This window comes from Moschus berezovskii, chromosome 25, assembly GCF_049115385.1.
Source record: "Moschus berezovskii isolate FMDL1 chromosome 25, NW_MosBer_1.0, whole genome shotgun sequence".
In the NCBI taxonomy this organism is placed as follows: Eukaryota; Metazoa; Chordata; class Mammalia; order Artiodactyla; family Moschidae; genus Moschus; species Moschus berezovskii.
The window spans coordinates 22063530-22088333 of record NC_142484.1 but is presented as its reverse complement, the minus strand read 5'-3'; the positions used below and the strand labels follow the sequence as shown (position 1 = coordinate 22088333).

The 24804-nt window shown below is 39.7% G+C and overlaps 1 pseudogene; it reads left to right on the top strand.

Annotated features, from left to right (window-relative positions):
* The first annotated feature begins 535 nt into the window (after positions 1-535).
* LOC129548359 (putative olfactory receptor 10D4) lies at positions 536-24166 on the top strand (annotated as a pseudogene).
* Positions 24167-24804: the final 638 nt, after the last annotated feature.

The following is a 24804-nucleotide window of genomic DNA, read 5'->3' as shown; positions in this document are numbered from 1 at the left end:
GGGAGACCTGGGTTTGATCCCTGGGTTGGGAAGATCCCCTGGAGAAGGGAAAGGCTATCCACTTCAGTATTATGGCCTAGCGAATTCCATGGACTGTATAGTCCATGGGGTCTCAAAGAGTCAGACATGACTGAGCGACTTTCACTCACTTAGTGACCCTATGAGCTAAATACTTGTTATTACTGTATTTTTGTATTTTACCATTTAGAAATATGAGATCGAGCATGGGAAACTTGTTCAAAACCATACATGTCATGTGTACCTTGGCTGCCATTCAGCCCTATGTTTGTTTTACTCTGTTATAGACTGAATTGTGTTTCCCCCCCGGATTCACATGTTGAAGTCTTAACTGTCCCCCGCCAGACCCCATACCTTAGAATATGGCCGTAATTTGGAGATAGGAACTTTAAAGCAGTAATTAAATTAAAATGAGGCTCTTAGGGTGGACCCCAATTCAACATGACTGATGCCCTTATCAGAATGGTAATCTGCAGACACAAAGAGACACCAGGGATACAGTCAGAGGAATGTCGGCATGAGGATGAGCAAGAGGGTGGCCGTCGGCAAGTCATCAAGGACAGAGTCTGAAATGGGTCCCTTGTCCTCCCAGAAGAAACTAACCCTTCTGTCTCCTTGATCTTAGACTCATAGACTCCAGAGCTGTGAGAAAATAAATGTCTGTTGTTTATGCTACCCAGTTTGTGGTACAGTATTTTGTCCCCACAGTCCTAGAAAACTGAGACTTCCAAGCCCATATCTGTTCTAATGCCTCCCATATTTATCGGGGACCAGCCTCGATATGGCCCAGGGTATCCTCGGGATGAACGGCGTCAGCGTCACAGAGAGAGAGAGAAAGAGAGAGAGAGAGAGAGAGAGAGACAGGGGCTGATGATTCCTTGGTTTACGCTGGAAACCAATAAAACCCCAGCACAGGGTTTGTTCTGTTTACGTAGGCCGCAGGCGCCCTCTCGAATCACTTGAGGCACCCCACCAGGGCACCCCCTCGAGTGGGTCTTAGAAGCCCAGGCAGATAAGTAAACTCAGAGGGCCCAGCGCTCCAAGGATCTCAACCAGAAAAAGGAGAATAGAGAAAAGGACGGAAAAAGAGAAAGAACGACACGGGGAGACCAAGCTTCAGTGAGCAAGGCCCCAAAACTTTATTTTCCAGTGCTGCTTTTATACCCTAAGTTATGCGCATAAGAAACAGAGAAAGGGAGGTATAGAGTCACGCCAAAATCAGTCTTGATTCTTATCTGGATCAGGGCTTATTTTTGTGTGTCTCGTGATAGAAGTTTTAGGTGGTTTACATCCTCTTCTGGCCAGGGGGCCTGCTAACAGTTTATGGCCCTCTCTCCTAACAATAGGTTAGTTAACTAGTAAAAGGCTTATATTCTTTTAAGGTGACTTTCCTAAAGTCAGGTGCTAGACACATGACAAAGTTACATTCCTATAAGGCACCGGTGTAGTGAGCTACAAGAAAGGAATTGATTAACTTAAGATCTGATGTGGTTAAATCAAAGGCCACTACTTATATTCTCTATATGTGATTAATATATTTCCAAGGATACAATAGATAGAGGAAACTTTGCAGCAAGCATTGATTCAACAATGAAATCTTTTTTAGTACTATTCTAATGATTTTAACTTCTTCAACAGATTCCTGTATTTTAGAATATTAGGCTTTCTGTCCTTGCATGTCTGGGAGGCTATAAACAGTCACACTCATACTTGTAAGAGCCCGGACAAACTTGTCATGCAAGTTAGAAAGCTATCAGAGGGGCTTGGATTGGAACACTCCTATTAAGCCGAGGAGAACTTTTAAACTACAGCTCTGAATTAATGTTTTCAGAGAAAGGTGGTTGGGGGGGAAGCCCCCGTAAGTATTAGAGGACTTGGTAAGAGGCGTAAGATAGTATGGCAGTCAGACTCCGGTTTTCTTTGGGGTAGATGCTCGGGTAAGTCCAGGGGGTTCCTCGAGTCCTGATTAGCCTTTGCCCGTCAGGCCTCTTCCCCAATTGACCTTTGCCACGGGTAGGATTTCCCTCGCTGGCTCCCGGCACATATTCAGCATATTATCTGTGCTGCTGATAACAGCATGCACTTTCTATGTTCATTCCTATTAACATCACTGTTTGAGACTCAGGAGCGGTCCTTGTTTCCCAAAGGAGGTAATGGAAAGTTCCAGATAAGAAACACATTTGCAAAACTTTTCTTACCACTTACACCAAGCTGTAAGATTTCTCTAAGGGAATTACTGTGAAGAGAATTCTCTAGTTAATTAATCCCAAAGGCACTTTTATGAGATGCATCTCCTGCTCATTATGACTTTGGCTTTTATTTTTGCCCTCTAATTTTTAGTTCTCACTTATGAGCTGCATATAAGGACCAGGTGGATTAATAAAACTGGGAATTAATACTGGAAGTACAATAAGGTTTATTAAAGTTTTATGGTCTGGGTTTTCACTGCAATTAGTGTTCCGGGGAAGAACTAAGTGTGAGTGTAACATACATTTGTATATGCATGCACACACACGCACACAGTAATATACAGCCTACTTGCCGCGCACACACTCAGGCAAAATTTCATTCACCTCAGTTTTTCTAGCATTTCCAAGGTGAGACTGATTTCTTCCTAAATAATTGCCATGAAATTAAAAGACGCTTGCTCCTTGGAAGGAAAGTTATGACCAACCTTGATAGTATATTAAAAAGCAGAGACATTACTTTGCCAACCAAGGTCCGTCTAGTCAAGGCAATGGTTTTTCCCGTGGTCATGTATGGATGTGAGAGTTGGACTGTGAAGAAGGCTGATCGCCGAAGAATCGATGCTTTTGAACTGTGGTGTTGGAGAAGACTCTTGAGAGTCCCTTATACTGCAAGGAGATCCAACCAGTCCATTCTAAAGGAGATCAATCCTGGATGTTCATTGGAGGGACTGATGCTAAAGCTGAAACTGCAATACTTTGGCCACCTCATGCGACGGGTTGACTCACTGGAAAAGACTCTGATGCTGGGAAAGGTTGGGGGCGGGAGGAGAAGGGGACGACGGAGAATGAGATGGCTGGATGGCATCACCGACTCTGTGGACATGGGTTTGAGTGAACTCCGGGAGTTGGTGATGGACAGGGAGGCCTGGCGTGCTGTGATTCATGGGGTCGCGGAGAGTCGGACACGACTGAGCGACTGAACTGAACTGATTGCATTAAAATAGAGAGATTCTATGATATTACCTTTTTGTAAGAGTGACAAAAATGTCACTTTCCAGTTATGATGCAATTAAATGGTCTAGACAAAGCAGTTAAAATAATTCAGAGTTTCAAATGGCTACATATTCTGAACATGTAATCTTCTTATCTTAAATAAGCACCATTGGAATCTTTCAATCACATTCCAGGGCTCAGAACTGGCTTTGCCCAGCGCCTAATAAAAAGCAGAATTAAAGCAAGGCAGTTAGACCAAACTCAGAGTGAATTTTAAGACAGAATGCAGAAGGTTCAGTTCATCAACCCTGATAGTTCTCATGGCTCAAATTAATCCGATACTTGCTCATTCTTTCCATCAGTAGTTGCTGTGAAAATCTGTATCTCATATTATCGCTACAGTTTTGATACCCCAAATTTAGAAATACTTTACATTCTTAGTTATTTTGAGAGAGCTCAGGAATATTTAATTTCCTTAAATACACACACACACACACACACACACACATGATATAATCAATGGAAATGATAATAATTCTGATAATATACCAACAGAATGAAATTCATTATTTTTAAAGTGAATATAAAAGTCCTTTAGGGATGCCAATAAACAAACCATTTCTATGAAAACAAAAGCTACATTCTTAAGTCCTGTAAGACATAGGAAGATAGAAATTTATGAGACCTTAAAGATCATATAAAACAATGATTTCATTTTATATATGATGAGGCAACTGAATCCAGAGAGCCCAAACAACATACATAAAATAACATGGAACAAGTGAGAAAAAAGTTAGGGACTCTGTTCTCCAATGCAGCTTCACTTAAAAGAATGGATTGATATCTACTCTAAGATCTAAATCTTTTTTTTTTTCATGAAGTGATTATTTTATTTTTATTTATTTATTTTTTCAATTTTTAAATCCTCTTTATTTTTTTATTTAATTTTATTTTTTTATTGGAGGCTAATTATTTTACAATATTATATTGGTTGGTTTTGCCATACATTGACATGAATCCATCTGGGTGTACATGTGTTCCCCTTCTTGAACACCCCTCCCACCTCCCTCCTCCCCTTATCATCCCTCTGGGTAATCCCCATGCACCAGCCCCGAGCATCCTGTATCATGCGTAGAACCTGGACTGGTGATTCGCTTCACATATGATAATATACATGTTTCAATGCCATTCTCCCAAATCATCCCACCCTCACCCTCTCCCACAGAGTCCCAAAGATTGTTTTATACATCTGTGTCTCTTTTGCTGTCTCGGAAACAGGGTTATCATTTTCATCTTTCTAAATTCCATATATATGTGTTAGTATACTGTAATGGTGTTTTTCTTTCTGGCTTATTTCACTCTGTATAATAGGCTCCAGTTTCATCCACCTCATTAGAACTGATTCAAATGTATTCTTTTTAATGGCTGAGTAATACTCCATTGTGTATATGTACCAAAGTTTTCTTATCCATTCCTCTGCAGATGGACATCTAGGTTGCTTCCATGTCCTGGCTATTATAAACAGTGCTGCGATGAACATTGGAGTACATGTGTCTCTTTCAATTCTGGTTTCCTCGGTGTGTATGCCCAGGAGTGTAATTGCTGGATCATATGGCAGTTCTATTTCCAGTTTTATACTGAGTGTGTCTGTTTAGAATAAGTTTTAAAAAATTATGTATTTATTTTACTTGGAGGATAATTACTTTACAATATTGTGATGGCTTTTGCCACAGAGTGACGTGAATTGGCCATAGGCATACATGTGTCCCCTTCCTCCTGAATCCTCCTCCATAGTTTTTATAGCTATCTTGGTACTTGTCATATCCACCTCATAGTTGGTGAACTCTCTGAGAATAGGTATGGTATGTCTCATATATCTTGTACCACTAAGCCTGTCTTTATGTTCCATGCAGTGGTTCTGCACAGGGTCTGAGCATAGCTGAAAGTCTAACACTATTTTAAATATTGAATTGGATATACTTTAGTAAGTGATGCCTTTACATAGCCTGGGCCTCAACTCTCTGGGCAGTTTATTATTTATAGAGCTAAGTCTATCTACTTGGAAGCAAATGATGAGCAGAACTAAAGAGAAAAATTTAGACTAAATAGTCTAAATGTAACATTAGTTAGTTAGTTAGTTAAGTCGCTCAGTCATGTCTGACTCTTTGTGACCCTGTGGACTGTAGCCCACCAGGCTCCTCCTTCCATGGGATTCTCCAAGCAAGAATACTGGAGTGGGTTGCCATTTCCTTCTCCAACAAATGTAACATAGTTAGATCTTATTTTTAGATCACGATTATCAAATAGAAATGTTGAGGTGGAAGGGATCTCAGAGATCCCTCATATAAATACCTCTACTAAAAAAGAGGAAAGAGGTCTGTGTATCTTACTGAGTGCTCAGAAATGAGGGCACTAACCTGGGAGTTCTGTTCTCTAAGGGATCTGAAGTCTAAGTTGATTTCCTCTTATTTTAATTAACTGATGCATTAATTTAGCAAACATTCATTGAGTCACTATGAAGCCACTTAGCTAGATGCTACAGAGAAAGAAAAGCTGATTTGGGCAGAGGTCTTTATGTAATTAATTATGAAACAAATTAAGTATTATCTGTCAAGAAAAATGTAAGTAAAATATGAAGTGGGTTCAAATGAGAGACGTTTATTTGGTCTGGGAATACCAGGGTGAGCCTAAAAGAGAAGATCACGTATGAACTGTGTATTGCTGGCTGGTAGGATTTTAAAATTTGAGAGTGAGGGTGGCCATAAGAGGAAAAATCTAGGAGTGGTTAAGGTATAGAAATGTCAAGAGAAATAAAAAAGTCATTAGTTTTTTTCCCTTTTTAGCAAAAAAAAAAAATCAGTAATATATAATCCTTAATATTATGTTATATGTTTATAATATAACAGCTATTATTATAGAACAAATAATAAATATTGTTATTATATATAATATGGTATGTACATACAATGTATACTATACATATATGTATAATTCATTTGTATATATATATAGTAATATGTTCTATTTTTATTGTATACTGTTAATACAGTATTTTATAGTATTTTAAATGTTTGTAGCATGGTATTATTTATATTCATTTGGCACAAGCCATGCTAAAAGCATTGCCTATATGGTCAGGAAAAAGAGAAACAGCAGGCTTGAAATTAATTGTTAGGCTATCCATGCTCTCTTTCTGCTCTGCATTTGGTTTCCATGGAAACCTTCCAGAGGACCCTGTAAGTCAACGACTGACCAAAGCTGGTTTGCTGAGCCCTTTGAAATGAGGTGTAAGCTTGAAGGTCAGAGAAAATGTTGCAAATAAAATTGCACTGGCTGAATAATTTTCAAAGTCCATTGAACATAATTAGGCCTATTATCTTCCACCCATAATTCTATTCCTAGCCATCATATTATCAGGTCCCTGACCACATCCAGATACATGTATATAACTTACATCATCTCTTGGGGAGTCACAATTTAAGGTCATTTCAAACATGTAAGTTGGTTTCTTAGGTGGCTCAGTGGTAAAGAACCCGCCTGTCAATGGAGGAGACGTAAGAGACACACGTTCGATCCTTGGCTCAGGAAGATGCCCTGGAGGAGGAAAGGGCAACCCATTCCAGTATTATTTCCTTAGGAAATGCCATGGACAGAGGAGCCTGGGAGGCTACAGTGCATCGGGTTGCAGAGTCAGACACTATTGAGCACTCATGCAAACATACATAGAAGATATATAGTGGGCAACTGTTGTTCCTATGGGACAAACTCAGATGCACAAAACGTAACTTCCTTTATTTTTCCATACCTAGCTTAGTTTTGTCTTGCACCTCCATTTCTGCCAAATGGTTGGTAGGAAAAATATCCTAGTCACATTGAAGTCAATGAGAGTCAAGTTACACTTATTATATTCAAGTTACAAAATTGTTGCATTCAAGTTACAAACTTAGGCAATTTTGAACTTTCTACCCTCATCCTTCATTTCCCCAGGGTTGATTCTGAGCTCTGCGACTACAAGGCTACAGCATTGGTAAAGAGGGATGTCCATTTTTCCACTTTGATACACCTTCCTGTGGCCTCCTCTGATAAGTACTGTGACCTGTGATGTTGTTTGGACAACTCTATCTGCCCCGACATCTGCTGGAAGTAACTCATTCCTGCTATGGTCACCCAACAACATTGTTATCTAACATTGATATCCAACATCAGTATCCTGTGGAGACTCCCCTCATCATAAACTGGAGACCCCTTTAGATTTTCCCTCAAAATCTAATTGCTATAATCCCTTTAAAATTTAATTAATTAGCTGGTAAAAATAATATATTAAGTTAAAAGCTCATTTTTAAAAGAAGTATGATTATAGCAAAGGTAAGAAGGGTAATTCAAAGGATGATTGAATATACCTTGAGTAGTTTAGGATGGACAGGGACACACTGCTAAATTTAAAATGACAACCAACATGGACCTACCATATAGCACAGGGAATTTTGCTCAATGCTATGTGGCAGCCTGGATGGAAGAGGGGCTTGGGGGAGAATGGATATATGTATATGTATGGCTGAGTCCCTTCGTAGTTCTCCTGAAACTATCACAACATTGTTAATAGGCTATACAGCAATATAAAATAAAAAGTTAAGAAAAAATGAAATCAAGTTGACAAATGAAGCATAAAACTCACAAATATAAATATATTTCTTTGATTAAATTCAGTATCAATTATCTGATTTCACATAAAACAACATAATCATTTAGATCAAATCAGTGCATTTAGGATTTTATAGGTTTTATAGTATTTTTTTGCATTTATTTTTGCTTATTACTATATAAAGGTTGAAAGCAACCATTCACATCTAGTTTCAAATTAGAGATAAAAACACTTAAGAAAATGTACAGTCAACAAGAATATTTTTTTCTGTTTGTATATAATTCAAGTTGAAGTACCAACAATCTAGATTCAGCATTTCACCTCTGGGCATATACACAAGAGATTTGGAAACATATGGTCAAACAGAAACTTATATATAAATTTTAATAAGAGCACTATTAATAATAATCTAAAGTAGGAACAACCCAGTTCAGTTCAGTTTCAGTTCAGTTGCTTAGTTGTGTCCAATTTTTTGCAACCGCTTGGACTGGAGCACACCAGGCCTCCCTGTCCATCACCAACTCCCGGAGCTTACACAAACTCAAGTCCATCGAGTCAGTGATGCCATCCAACCATCGTGTCCTCTGTTGTTCCCTTTTGCCCCTGCCTTCAGTCTTTCCCAGGGTCTTTTCCAATGAGTCAGTTCTTCACATCAGGTGGCCAAATTATTGGAGCTTCAGCTTCAACATCAGTCCTTCCAATGAATATTCAGGACTGATCCAATATTCGTTGGATATTGGATCTCCTTGCAGTCCAAGGGACTCCAAGAGTCTTCTCCAACACCACATTCAAAAGCATGAATTCTTCAGCACTCAGCTTTCTTTATAATCCAACATTCACATCCATACATGACTACTGGGAAAACCATAGCTTTGATTAGACAGATCTTTGTTGGCAAAGTAATATCTCTGCTTTTTAACATGCTGTCTAGATTGGTCATAGCTTTTCTTCTAATGAGCAAGTGCCTTTTAATTTCATGGCTGCAGTTGGAGCTCCCCCCCAAATATACTCTCTCACTGTTTCCATTGTTTCCCCATCTATTTTCCATGAAGTGATGGGACCAGATGCCATGATCTTAGTTTTCTGAAAGTTGAGTTTTAAGCCATTTTTTTCACTCTCCTCTTTCACTTTCATCAGCAGCCTCTTTAGTTCTTCTTTGCTTTCTGCCATAATGGTGCCATAAGGGTGGTGTCATCTGCATATCTGAAATTATCTGCATTCCTGAGGCAGTAACTTTAATAACCTCAGGAACAACCCATATACCCATAAAGTAATGAATGAGTAAAAGTACTATATCTACACTGTGCACAATTATTTGGCTATAAAAAGGAATGAAGTGCTGGTAGATGCTATGATGTAGATGAACCTTGAAAGCCTTATGCCAAATGAAAGAAGGCAGATGCAAAAGGCTACATGGCGTATGATTGTATTTACATGAACTGTGCACAAAAGACAAGTCCATAACAACAGAAAAGTACATTATGGTGTCCTAGAGTGAGGGATGGGAAGAAGCAATGCCTGCAAGTAGGCATGAGGGATTTTTCTAAAGTGATAGAAATGTTCTAAAATTGGATTGTGGTACTGGTGGCAAAACTGTGAAATCACTGAACTGTATACTTTAAAATGATGGGTTTTAAGATGTGTGAATTATATCTCAAGAAACTTGTTATTAAAAAGTCAACAGTCTAGGTTCTTTTAAGACATTATTCCAGCCACTTTTAATCATACTAATTCAGTGAAAATAATTAAAATAGTGCTAATTCTTACTATTTACAGATTTACAATTCAAAACCAAATTTGCACATACATTATCCCATGTGAAATTCAGAAAACTATAATGTGAAAGGTATTATCATCTCACGTTTACAGATAAAGAAATTTGATGATCATCAGACAATTTGAGTAACTTGTTCATTCTCACATACCAGTCATTGTGTGGTCAGGATTTAAACCCAGATGTTATGACTCAAAATCTTATGCTTTAAGTACCACGCAGCAATCATGAGCCCTATAATCGTTCTGAGGAAGAACCAACCATTGAGATGTTAAATGTCAGGAATGAAAATTTTAATGTAGCATTAGGTCTTTACTTTTCAGAGGTAATAAGTTGAATGTTTTCCAGCGTATCTGGTAGCTCTTCCAGAATGGCCCCTGGCAAAAGTTTCATCATCTTCAATACAGAGACCAACTGGCTATGTCTCATTAAAAAAAAAAAAAGTATCAGATTCCTCAAACTAATTAATGAGAAAATGATGTTATCTGTAAGTCTTAGAGTCTTCAAACAGACTTCAGGGAATCTGGTCCCTTAGAGATGCCAGTTCTGTTTAAGCCTCGGATACCCACTCTTGAGGGAGGCTTTCAGTACAGTTCAGTCGCTCAGTCGTGTCTGACTCTTTGCGACCCCATGAATCACAGCATGCCAGGCCTCCCTGTCCATCACCAACTCCTGGAGTCTACCCAAACCCATATCCATTGAGTCGGTGATGCCATCCAGCCATCTCATTCTTGGTCATCCCCTTCTCCTCCCGCCCCCAATCCCTCCCAGCATCAGAGTCTTTTCCAGTGAGTCAACTCTTCGTATGAGGTGGCCAGAGTATTGGAGTTTCAGCTTTAGCACCAGTCCTTCCAATGAACACCCAGGATTGATCTCCTTTAGAATGGACTGGTTGGATCTCCTTGCAGTCCAAGGGACTCTCAAGAGTCTTCTCCAACACCACAGTTCAAAAGCATCAGTTCTTCAGCGATCAGCTTTCTTCACAGCCCAGCTCTCACAACGATACATGACCACTGGAGAAACCATAGCCTTGACTATGGACCTTTGTTAGCAAAGTAGTCTCTGCTTTTTAATAGGCTTTAGAGCCTAGAGAAAGGATCAATGACTCAATGAGCTCTAGATTGGGAGTCTATCTGCACAGACCCTGACCAGCTCAAGGACAGAAACAAAGCAATATCACAAGCCCAAAGACACCAGGATCAAGCCAGTTTGTAGTCCTTTCTTGATAAGGTGACCATAAACGATCCATAAGAGGTACCAGAAGAACAGAAAAGTATAAAACTGTACTGACTTGGACCACAACACTGTTTTCATGATGGTATAAGCCTACATGTTTATTATAACACATAGTTTCCTTTTCTTTTCCCTGTATCTTTTCCTATCACTTTCTCACTCCTCTCTGACTTTTCTGCTATGTAACTTCCTTACTCTATTTTTTCCCCATTTGCTCTAAGTAGACCCTAACACATTTTCACTCTTTTGTCATGGAATATAAACACAAATATATTTGTTTCACCTTAGTTCTTAACTTGCTCAGTCATAGATACTATGTGTCATTTTTCTAGTTTAGTCTAAGTAGTGATTCCTTATCATTTTGATGGCTGGTACCCCTTTTAAGAACCCAAGAATACTTATGGACATTTTTCAAGAAAAAATATGTGTCTGTGTGTGTATGTCTGTGTATATCTCCCTTTCCATCCCCCCTACATGACATGCTGAAATGATGTTAAGGGATTAAGTAGAACTGATTCAGATTAACCACAACATACCTTGGACCTAAATTCTAATCCTTAATCTAAGACATTGGGCACTTTTGTTCTCTCTTGACCTTTATTTTTTTCAAATACGATTTGAGCCACAAACTGAGATTGCCTTTTTGTCTCCTTCTGGATTTAGCCATGTAGGATTTACTCTGCATTAGTTATAATATATGTCTGCTGTATGACTCTCCTTTGTATGATGATAATAAAGATATGTATACAGTTAAGGAATTGTGCCATAGAATTATTCATTAGAACATTAAGATTTGGGCTCCTGGATTGTTAAATTGTTCCCTGGCCTAATTGTTCATGAATTTTGAGAGAAGAAGTTAAAAATAACCACTTTAATATATTCACAGTGTTCTTGTCCCTGGAGAGTCATTCAAATGACTAACATTGTTTGTTATGTCATTTCCTGGTATTCACTTCAATGCTATTATACACAGAGTAAACACTCAGCCTGATAGCCCTTTTTCTATCCATTTTATTGTCTAACTTACCTTCAGTTCAGTTCAGTTCAGTTGCTCAGTCGTTCGACTCTTTGTGACCCCATGAATCACAGCACACCAGGCCTCCCTGTCCTTACAGCCTTACAATTGTATGAGGCTTCTTTTTCACCAACATGAAACCTGGACTGAGACTTTGAAAAACTCAGAAATAGTTACAGACCAAATGTAATCAGATGACTCATGCTTAGCAAACACCTCACCAGATCTCTATTTTGGTGGGGAGAGAGAGTGTCAGAAATTACTATCTGGTAATCGTAAGTAATGTGGCAAATTATTATTCCATTTACTCTTCTGTAAATGGGGAATAATAATACAACTACTACAGATGGTTGTTAAGAGGATTAAATATGTTAATGTATATAAAGGGCTGATAATAGTGTCATCGAGCTCAGAGTGAGTACTAATTATTAGTTTTTCTTTATTTAATTTACTGATTTTTAACAGCACATTGGAGCCAGATAATAATGTGAGGAGTGGTGAGGGGAAGGAATGAACACAGGACTCATAATGCCCTAGACTTCTCGGGTCTCCCAGTTCCTCTCTTGTGTTCTATATTTTGTACTCATCTACATTTTCATAAATGTAAGGAGAAATCTTCCATTTTCTGGTTACATGTTTAGCCCTGAACTTCTCTTTGGTTTCAGAGTCATGCATTCAACTCCACTTTCAGTTCAGTTCAGTTCAGTCGCTCAGTCGTGTCCGACTCTTTGCGACCCCATGAATCACAGCAGGCCAGGCCTCCCTGTCCATCACCAACTCCCGGAGTTCACTCAAACTCATGTCCATCGAGTCGGTGATGCCATCCCGCCATCTCATTCTCTGTCGTCCCCGTCTCCTCCCGCCCCCAATCCCTCCTCGCATCAGACTCTTTTCCCGTGAGTCAACTTGTTGCATGAGGTGGCCAAAGTATTGGAGTTTCAGCTTTAGACATCATCAATTGTTTCGTCCATAGGTTCCTCAAAATCAATAGATACAGGAACAATTCTATTATTTACCTTAAAAATAGATTTTCATTCTATAATTCACTTAGTTCCATATTTCATTGAATAGCACTACCATCCACCATGTTGAATTAAAAGAATAATTTAGCATTATAGGAATGAGGATTTTTTCAATGTCTAAAATTTTGCTAATTTTGTTTTATTGTGTGTTATAATTTCTCTTCTTTGATTTGAGAACTTTTCCTTTCTGATCTTGGATCAATAGAATCAATAGAATGTATTCTTTTTATTAAAAACTTCAAAGAAAACAAAATCAAAACATGTTATCTAAAAAAATCATGATCTAAATAAACTTTTATGATCTATTTTACCATAAAAATTTTCAGTTCAGTTCAGTTCAGTTCAGTCGCTCAGTCGTGTCCGACTCTCCGCGACCCCATGAATCACAGCACACCAGGCCTCCCTGTCCATCACCAACTCCGGGAGTACACCCAAACCCATGTCCACAGAGTCGGTGATGCCATCCAGCCATCTCATTCTCGTTCGTCCCCTTCTCCTCCCGCCCCCAACCTTTCCCAGGATCAGAGTCTTTTCCAGTGAGTCAACCCGTCGCATGAGGTGGCCAAAGTATTGCAGTTTCAGCTTTAGCATCAGTCCCTCCAATGAACACCCAGGATTGATCTCCTTTAGAATGGACTGGTTGGATCTCCTTGCAGTATAAGGGACTCTCAAGAGTCTTCTCCAACACCACAGTTCAAAAGCATCGATTCTTCAGCGATCAGCCTTCTTCACAGTCCAACTGTCACATCCATACATGACCACGGGAAAAACCATTGCCTTGACTAGACGGACCTTGGTTGGCAAAGTAATGTCTCTGCTTTTACTATCAAGGGTGGTCATAACTTTCCTTCCAAGGAGCAAGCGTCTTTTAATTTCATGGCTGCAATCAGCATCTGCAGTGATTTTGGAGCCCCAAAAAATAAAGTCTGACACTGTTTCCACTGTTTTTCCATCTATTTGCCATGAAGTGATGGGACCAGATGCCATGATCTTTGTTTTCTGAATGTTGAGCTTCAAGCCAACCTTTTCACTCTCCTCTTTCACTTTCATCAAGAGGCTTTTGAGTTCCTCTTCACTTTCTGCAATAAGGGTGGTATCATCTGCATATCTGAGGTTATTGATATTTCTCCCGGCAATCTTGATTCCAGCTTGTGCTTCTTCCAGCCCAGCGTTCCTCATGATGTACTCTGCATATAAGCTAAATAAGCAAGGTGACAATATACAACCTTGACGTACACCTTTTCCTATTTGGAACCAGTCTGTTATTCCATGTCCAGTTCCAACTGTTGCTTCCTGACCTGCATACAGGTTTCTCAAGAGGCAGGTCAGGTGGTCTGGGATTCCCATCTCTTTCAGAATGTTCCACAGTTTATTGTGATTGACACAGTCAAAGGCTTTGGCATAGTCAATGAAGCAGAAATAGATGTTTTTCTGGAACTCTCTTGCTTTCTCCATGATCCAGCGGATGTTGGCAATTTGATCTCTGGTGCCTCTGCCTTTTCTAAAACCTGCTTGAACATCTGGGAGTTCACGGTTTACATACTGCTGAAGCCTGGCTTGGAGAATTTTGAGCATGACTTTACTAGCATGTGAGATGAGTGCAATTGTGCGGTAGTTTGAGCATTCTTTGGCATTGCCTTTCTTTGGGATTGGAACGAAGACTGACCTCTTCCAGTCCTGTGGCCACTGCTGAGTTTTCCAAATCTGCTTTAGATGTCTTATTATTCCCTGAGGCAATGAAGAAAAAAGCTGACGGATGTGGGTATGATGGATTCCTCAAAGTTAATAATCTATTTTTCTGATTCATTTCTGTCTCATCACACACATTAGTCTTGATTTTACAATTAAAAGTTGCTTTCCCTATGTATGTTAAAAAAAAACTGTTTAGGATGTTAAATTAAGTTCATTTGATTTCATATGGTTGCTTCAGGAGCAGAAAATATCCTATTTCAGATAGTTCATGAAATTTGTTATTTCTGAATCTCTTTTAAAGAATACAAAAAAAAAAAAAAAAAACAACAACAAACAACCTCTCCAGAATGTTATTCTTTATTTTCAGTGATTTACTTTATCCAGAGTTTTGGAAATTTTTTTGTATGTACATTTGTGCAATGCTAATTAGAATCCTCAAATTTAGTTAAATTGAAGGAATTATAAAAGTTAATCCATATCTCTTCCCTACTTAGATCAGAAATATTTTAGTAAAGAAAAACTTATTGCCATTTTAGGCACTGTCTTTTACCAATATCTTCCATATGGACAAAGATGAAAATGTGGACACTACAACACCTCATGATTAAAGGAAGGGCATGCTGGAAAGAATATAGTGTATTGTGTATCTTTGATGACAGTCCAAATACACAAAGATGCTTTGATAGGCTTGGGTGATGGGTGAATACTAAAACTATGAAACAGGACACCTATAAACTATATATGTAGGAACCTGTGTTTTCATAAAAACAAACATATAAAATGGTTTCAGCACTAAATAACAGAAACCAGTGTGAAAACGTCTTTTTAGCTTTACATATGAATAATTCAATTTCAGACCACAGTGTTCTCAAAGTTGCTTTGAAAGTTCATGAAATGTATAAGTGCACTGGCAGAAATAGAATAAGGAATGCGGGGTGATAGCTCTCATTGTATAAATGTCTGGAATGTCTAACAATAATAGACTGGAAGAGTACAGTGAAACAAAAACTGCAAAGGAGGGACTCAGTGACAACTCGGCAAGCGTGTTCATGGAGACATCTAAATTTAAAAAAATAACCAAGCCACCTTGTCTTGTCCTCTCAGTTTAGAAAATACAATAATATTTTCTCTTATCTGTATTTCCTAATTATTTTTCTCCTTTTCCAATTACGGTATAACGAATTTAGAATCCCTGGAGTCTCATTCTGAATCCGCCATGGGTTATATATGAGAAATTCAACAAGTTACTTAATCTCTCTGAATCATAATTTCATCATCTATGAAATAAAATTATCACTCCTATCTTATATATGCTGCTGCTGCTGCTAAGTCGCTTCAGTCGTGTCCGACTCCGTGTGACCCCATAGATGACAGCTGACCAGGCTCTGCCATCCCTGGGATTCTCCAGGCAAGAACACTGGAGTGGGTTGCCATTTCCTTCTCCAATGTGTGAAAGTGAAAACTGAAAGTGAAGTCACTCAGTCGTGTCGGACTAGTAGCGACCCCATGGACTGCAGCCCACCAGGCTCCTCTGTCCATGCGATTTTCTAGGCAAGAGTACTGGAGTGGCTTGCCATTGCCTTCTCAATTCATAAACATGCCTCATTTTTTCTTTTTCTATACTCTATTTTGTTTTCCTTCCCTTTCTCTTTTCTTTCCTTCATCAGTTTTCAAGGCTTCTACTCTCTTTGTCACTTACGCCTCTCTATCTGATAATAATAAAACACTGTCTGTCCCTATACCAGCCTGCCTTCAAATCCTCACCCCAGAGTCAGCACCTCCTTCTGGGATATTTGCTATTCTTGATGTCTCAGTCACAATAAGCATTATCCTTCCATGAATAGAACCCATGATCGCCTTTCTTTTTATGAATCTATTGGTAGCAAGCTATGGATTTTGGGGCTGTGGGTTGTTAACTTACTGTCACTTCCCCTCTTTCCAGGATGAAAATCTAAGTCTTGTGGAGATAAGGAATCACACTTTGGTTAGAGTTCATCCTGCTGGGCATCCCTCAAACCCAGGGGCAGGAAGCTGGGCTTTCTGTGGTGTTCTCCATCTTCTGAGTCTGCACTGTGCTAGGAAATCTGCTCATCCTGCTAGCTGCGGTGTCTGATTCCCGCCTCCATACTCCTATGTATTTCTTTCTTTGTAACCTCTCTGTGCTGGACATTGGCTTCTCTTCTGTGAGCACCCCAAAGATGTTGGCCAACCTTCTGGTGAAGAGCTGGGTCATCTCCCTGGGTGGCTGCATGTCCCAGGTCTTCTTTTACCACTTCCTAGGCTGCACGGAAGAAAGGCAATGCCAAAGAATGCTCAAACCACAGCACAATTGCACTCATCTCACATGCTAGTAAAGTCATGCTAAAAATTCTCCAAGCCAGGCTTCAGCAATATGTGAACCGTGAACTCCCAGATGTTCAAGCATGTTTTAGACAAGGCAGGGGCACCAGAGATCAAATTGCCAACATCCGCTGGATCATGGAGAAAGCAAGAGAGTTCCAGAAAAACATCTATTTCTGCTTCATTGACTATGCCAAAGCCTTTGACTGTGTGGATCACAATAAACTGTGGAACATTCTGAAAGAGATGGGAATCCCAGACCACCTGACCTGCCTCTTGAGAAACCTGTATGCAGGTCAGGAAGCAACAGTCAGAACTGTACATGGAACAACAGACTGGTTCCAAATAGGAAAAGGAGTACGTCAAAGCTGTATATTGTCACCCTGCTTATTTAACTTCTATGCAGAGTACATCATGAGGAACTCTGGTCTGGAAGAAGCACAAGCTGGAATCAAGATTGCCGGGAGAAATATCAATAACCTCAGATATGCAGATGACACCACCTTTATGGCAGAAAGTGAAGAGGAACTCAAAAACCTCTTGATGAAAGTGAAAGAGGATAGCTTGAAGCTCAACATTCAGAAAACAAAGATCATGGCATCTGGTCCCATCACTTCTTGGGAAATAGATGGGGAAACAGTGTCAGACTTTATATTTTTGGGCTCCAAAATCACTGTGGATGCTGATTGCAGCCATGAAATTAAAAGACGCTTACTCCTTGGAAGGAAAGTTATGACCAACCTAGATAGTATATTGAAAAGCAGAGACATTACTTTGCCAACAAAGGTCCGTCAAGTCAAGGCTATGGTTTTTCCTGTGGTCATGTATGGGTGTAAGAGTTGGACTGTGAAGAAAACTGATCGCCGAAGAATTGATGCTTTTGAAATGTGGTGTTGGAGAAGACTCTTGAGAGTCCCTTATACTGCAAGGAGATCCAACCAGTCCATTCTAGAAGAGATCAATCCTGGGTGTTCATTGGAAGGACTGATGCTAAAACTGAAACTGCAATACTTTGGCCACCTCATGCGGTGAGTTGACTCACTGGAAAAGACTCTGATGCTGGGAGGGATTGGGGGCGGGAGGAGAAGGGGACGACCAAGAATGAGATGGCTGGATGGCATCACCGACTCGATGGACATGAGTTTGAGTGAACTCTGGGAGTTGGTGATGGACAGGGAGGCCTGACATGCTGTGATTTATGGGGTCGCAAAGAGTCGGACATGACTGAGCGACTGAACTGAACTGAACTGAGGCTTCACGGAGTCTCTGCTCTACATGGTGATGGCGTATGACTGATTTGCTGCTCTCTGCCACCTGCTGCGTTATGCCATCATCATGAACCTTCGGGCATGTGCCCTGCTGGTGCCTGGCACTTGGGCTATTAGTTCTTTCCACGCCACAAGTGTCACTACACTGACCTTCCAGTTGCCATACTGTGGGTCTCATGAGATAGATTATTTCTTCTGTGACATCTTTCCTGTTATCAAATTGGCCTGTGGGAAAACACTCGTCATTGAGACAGTGAGCTTCACCAACGTCGGCCTCGTGTCCATGATCTGTTTCCTCCTCATTGTTTCCTCCTACATGTGCATCGTCATTGCAGCGGGGAAGATGCACTCGTCTGAGGGGCGGCACTAGGCACCGTCTACCTGTGTCTCCCACCTCTCTGTGGTCACTCTGCTCTTTGGGCCCTGTGCTCACGTCTATACCGTCGTCTTTGAGCACGGTGCTGGTCACTCCAGTTCAAATCTTTGCAAGTGTAATCATCCCCATGCTGAACCCCACAATCTACACTTCGAGAAACAAAGATGTGTTGGGGGCCAGACTGTTTCAGAAAGAAGTCATTAGTCACTTGTGGGTAAAGTTGATTTTTTCCCTCCTCATTTGTATATTCAATTAATTTTTAAAATACATTTATGACAGTTGTAAAAATCTTTTTGCAATAAAGAGAGTGGGGAAGCAACTCTAGCTGGTCCAAACTGGTGGCATTTTCCCCATCTCAGAGACCAGGCATCAGCAAATATTTTTTCTCAAGGTCCAGGTAGTACGTATTTTAGGCTTTGGGAACCAGAGGGTCTGTATCACAAATACAAAATTCTGCTATGGTAGCATGAAAACAGTCATAGAAGGAACGAATCGACATAAATGAATCAAAAAGGGAAGGCTTGATCCAGTGAAATTCCATTTACACAAATAAGCTGCAGGCAGGATACTCCCCACAAGCCATAGTTTGCTGATCTCTGTCAGAGCTTACTTGAATTTGAAATCAGTTTTTTTCAAGGCTACGTTGATAGTGGTTTAAGACTGGACTTTGATGTGGGTTGAGTCCCACCAGGTCACAAGCTGAACTATTGATCAAGGATGGTCAAGGAATGGATGGGTGTCAGGAACACAGGGAGCATACCCTGAAGAGAAATCCACAGCATCTCAGTGAGACCTGCTATTGCTACAGGCTCATCTGAATATGACCCATGCTAAAGTTCGGCCACCTGAAGCAAAGAAGAGAAACCCTGATTCTGGGAAAGAGTGAGGGCAGGAGAAGAAGGGGGTGACAGAGGATGAGATGTTGGATAGCATCACCGACTCAATGGACATGGGTTTAAACAAACTCCAGGAGACAGTGAGGGACAGGGAAACCATGGGTGCTACAGACCATGAGGTTGTAAAGAGTTGGACACAACTTAGTGACTGATCAACAACAACGCCAAAAATAATGGGCTTTCCAGGTGGCTCAGTGGTAAAGAATCTACCTGCCAAGCAGGAGATACAAGTTCAATCTCTGAGTTGGGAAGATCCCCTGGAGAAGGAAATGGCAACCCACTTCAGTACTCTTGCCTGGGAAATCCCATGGACAGAGGAGTCTGGCCGGCTACAGTCCATGGGGCTGCATAGATTCAGACACAATTTAATGATTAAAGAACAGCAACAATGCCTAGAAATGTACTGACACCTTTGGTCCTGGTACTAGAGATGGTTTGCGCCCAGTTTTCTTAGGCTTGAAGGTTATAGAGGTCATTAGTAGTAGTAGCGTTAGTCGCTCAGTCATGTCCGACTCTTTGCCACCCCATGGACTATGGCCCGCCAGGTTCCTTTATGCGGTTTTTCCAGGCAAGAATATTGGAGTGGGTTGCCATTTACAGAAGATAGATGGATTGACATAAATAACACATTTGGCTCATGCTGAACTTCAGAAATTGTACTCATCTCATCAAATTTTGTTCCCTGGTTTAAAATCAACTTTAAGATATATAGCAACAATTACAATAAAGGTTTTGTTTCTTTTTCTGAGGATATAGACTTTGCACGTGGTTTTTAAAATAATTAATGTGTTTACAAATAAAAGACTGAAGCTTTCACTTTTTAACATTATTTTTTAAAAATTTAAAGCATGAAGTGTTAAAATTTAAGTAGTGGGTTTTAAAAACTGTTTTCATCCATGTATATATATGTCCTAATACTCAATGACATTTTAGTCTGTACTTTTTGTACATGTTTGGTAAACTAGCCAAACATAAGATAATAAGACATGAAAAAAATTATGTGGTAATAAATTATTTGTTGTTTTCCATAATCAATTCAAGATAAATTAATAGGGTACATTCTTTAGTGGTTAGAAATATATACATATATATATGTTTTATATATTATTTAAAATTAATAACATTTTTCATTTATTAATTAGAGGAAAACAACAGAATAGGAAAAACAAGAGACCTCTTCAAGAAAATTAGAGATTCCAAGGGAACATTTCATGCAAAGATGGGCTCGATAAAGGACAGAAATGGTGTGGACCTAACAGAAGCAGAAGATATTAAGAAGAGGTGGCAGGAATACACAGAAGGACTGTACAAAAAAGATCTTCACGACCAAGATAGTCACGATAACGTGATCACTGACCTAGAGCCAGACATCTTGGAATGTGAAGTCAAGTGGGCCTTAGAAAGCATCACTACAAACAAAGCTAGTGGAGGTGATGGAATTTCAGTTGAGCTATTTCAAATCTTGAAAGATGATGCTGTGAAAGTGCTGCGCTCAATATGCCAGCAGATTTGGAAAACTCAGCAGTGGCCACAGGACTTGAAGAGGTCAGTCTTCATTCCAATCCCAAAGAAAGGCAATGCCAAAGAATGCTCAAACTACCGCACAATTGCACTCATCTCACATGCTAGTAAAGTCATGCTCAAAATTCTCCAAGCCAGGCTTCAGCAGTATGTAAACTGTGAACTTCCAGATGTTCACAGTTTACTTTAGAAAAGGCAGAGGCACCAGAGATAAAATTGCCAACATCTGCTGGATCATGGAGGAAGCAAGAGAGTTTCAGAAAAACATCTATTTCTGCTTCATTGACTATGCCAAAGCCTTTGACTGTGTCAATCACAATAAACTGTGGAACATTCTGAAAGAGATGGGAATCCCAGACCACCTGACCTGCCTCTTGAGAAACCTGTATGCAGGTCAGGAAGCAACAGTTAGAACTGGACATGGAACAACAGACTGGTTCCAAATAGGAAAATGTGTCCGTCAAGGTTGTATATTGTCACCTTGCTTATTTAACTTATATGCGGAGTACATCATGAGGAACTCTGGGCTGGAAGAAGCACAAGCTGGAATCAAGATTGCTGGGAGAAATATCAATATTCTCAGATATGCAGATGACACTACCCTTATGGCAGAAAGTGAAGAGGAACTCAAAAGCCTCTTGATGAAAGTGAAAGAAGAGAGTGAAAAGGTTGGCTTGAAGCTCAACATTCAGAAAACAAAGATCATGGCATCTGGTCCCATCACTTCATGGGAAATAGATGGAAAAACAGTGGAAAGAGTGTCAGACTTTATTTTTGGGGGCTCCAAAATCACTGCAGATGCTGATTGCAGCCATGAAATTAAAAGACGCCTGCTCCTTGGAAGGAAAGTTATGACCAACCTTGATAGTATATTAAAAAGCAGAGACATTACTTTGCCAACCAAGGTCCGTCTAGTCAAGGCAATGGTTTTTCCCGTGGTCATGTATGGATGTGAGAGTTGGACTGTGAAGAAAGCTGATCGCCGAAGAATCGATGCTTTTGAACTGTGGTGTTGGAGAAGACTCTTGAGAGTCCCTTATACTGCAAGGAGATCCAACCAGTCCATTCTAAAGGAGATCGATCCTGGGTGTTCATTGGAGGGACTGATGCTAAAGCTGAAACTGCAATACTTTGGCCACCTCATGCGACGAGTTGACTCACTGGAAAAGACTCTGATGCTGGGAAAGGTTAAGGGCGGGAGGAGAAGGGGACGACGGAGAATGAGATGGCTGGATGGCATCACCGACTCTGTGGACATGAGTTTGAGTGAACTCCGGGAGTAGGTGATGGACAGGGAGGCCTGGTGTGCTGTGATTCATGGGGTCGCGGAGAGTCGGACATGACTGAGCGACTGAACTGAACTGAACTGAACAGTTTTTTAAATTGTTTTTCTTGCAGAATATCTTATGTATTAAAATACAAAATAAATTATCATATGTGAAACGAATCGCCAGTCCAGGTTCGATGCATGATACAGGATCCTCGGGGCTGGTGCACTGGGATGACCCAGAGGGATGGGATGGGGAGGGAGTTGGGAGTGGGGTTCAGGATGGGGAACACATGTACACCCGGGGTGGATTTATGTCAATGTATGGCAAAACCAATATAATATTGTAAAGTAACAATAAATAAATAAATAATGTTAAAAAAAGACTATTAGTAAATTAATGGGAGTTTTTCAGCCAGTACAGGATACAGAATATAATCTAGAAGTTCCCTTTGTGTAATTTTGTCATCCTCATCCTCTCAGCAGTTGTTTGCTGAATTTTTGTTAGAACAATACCTTCCTTTTATTTATGGATTTGCCACTATGAGTGCATATAAACAATATATTATTTTTTTTCTTCTGGTTTTAAAATGTATTTAAAAAGACTAACATGTGATTTCCCTTATTTCCATCAAACTTGCTTTTGAGATTGGTCAATCTTAACCCATATGGTAATAATTTTCAGTAATAATCTTTGCAGCAGTATATCTATTTTCTTAGTATTTTAAGAAAGTCAAAATTTATCATTATTCATCTTTTTGCTTTTTGTTTTCTTTATTTCATTAGTTTATGCTTTTATTTATTTATTTTAGTTCTTTGAAAATTAGATGGCTCTCTCACATAAAAGATCAGCAGTTCTCACATTTCCAACATTTGTGTTCAAGAGTCAAGTTTCTTGACTTCCTTTAAGTAAGAGAAGTTCCAGACTCAGCAAATATGTTTTGTGCTTAGTTGCACATAGTTGTATAAGTTATTAATAAATATTTATTGATCAATACATTAATAGAATTCTGGGAAAGTCATGTGGAGAATAATTCCTCATTCAGGGAAGTCAACTTTGCCAACTGAGAATTCTGCTTTTAGGAGAATCTGATATAGGGAATTATATTTCCAAACCAAAGTATCATAGAAAAGTGTATGGGCTAAAGAGAAACTGAGATAAAGTATATGAAATTGGATATTTAAAAGCCTGAGATATATGGCTGCTATTTCTTATTCTAAAAGTATACCCTGAAACTGGGGAAATGCTTTCTACATATGTCCTAAGGTTGAGTTGTACCTCTTAGCTTTTCTCTAACTTCCCCAGGTCATTCACGTAGAAAATATAGATATGGCTCTATCTTGTTCACATCACAATAATGTCACAGGGGAGTTGCCATCACTCACTTCTAATTACTCCCTTTGCTCAACAACCCCCGCAAAACAGGACTCATTTAGGAATGGGGTTTCCCAAGGGCTTCAAGAGCATTTAAATTTCCACTATGAGAAAACAATGTTGCTATTTGTGTTTTGAAAGAGATCTCTGCAGAAGGCAGAGGGACTTTCAGCTTTCTGTCACTTAATCTGAGTTTGTTTCACTAAGAAGAAAGAATTTTCCAGATTATGAGAGGAAATCCTGATCCTGGTTTATGGTATGATGTCAGAAGCAAACTTGGGTGACAGATCCTGGAGAGATAAATAATACAGGGATGAAACTTTCTCCTGCTAGTCATTTAAGTGCCACCCTCATCTCTCTCTCTTTTTAAGTCCACTTTTCTTCCTCAGGTATCCAATGGAAAGAATTTGGAGTCCCTGGTTTACAAATGCTATCAAAGTCCAGGAAATGAACAGAAACTTGTGGCTAAGAATAGAACACTGCTTGCTTGGTTTGTCGTTTACCTCATGATATTGGCTCAGCAACTCCAAATCTCCTTTCTTTAAAATCAGGGCTTTGGTCTTGATTTGAAATAATTAAAAGATTGGACACTTAAATGAGCCTATCCCTGGACACCTTCAGTCCAGTTCTTTCCTTCTGTGTGACTTTCTTGATAAGATAGCCAGGTCTCATTTTTTTTTTTTTTTTTTTGAGACTACAGATTATGTGGGCTTCCCAGGTGGCTCAACAGTAAAGAATCCACCTGCAATGCAGGAGCCACAGGAGATGCAGTTTTGATCCACAGGTCAGGAAGATCCCCTGGAGGAGGGCACAGTAACCCACTCCAGTATTCTTGTCTGAAGTATCCTATGGACAGAGGAGCCTGGTGGGCTACAGTTCATGGGGTCGCAAAGAGTCGTACAAGACTGAAGTGACTTAGCATGCATTCACATACAGATTATGTAGCTCTTGTTTTGGGTCATCTTTTACAGCACAAAGCAAATCTTCTTCTTGGGTTCAGATGCCATATAGGTAACAGAGAAAGTTCTGATAATGTTCAGAAATTTCCTTTTCTATATATTTATCTCAAAGGGTTACTGGGAGGATTAAATGAACTGAGATCATGTTGAGTAAGCATTTCAAACTGTTATGAGGTTCAACCTTAGGTCTCACCAGAAAGCAGATAAAATATGATTTTGTCAGC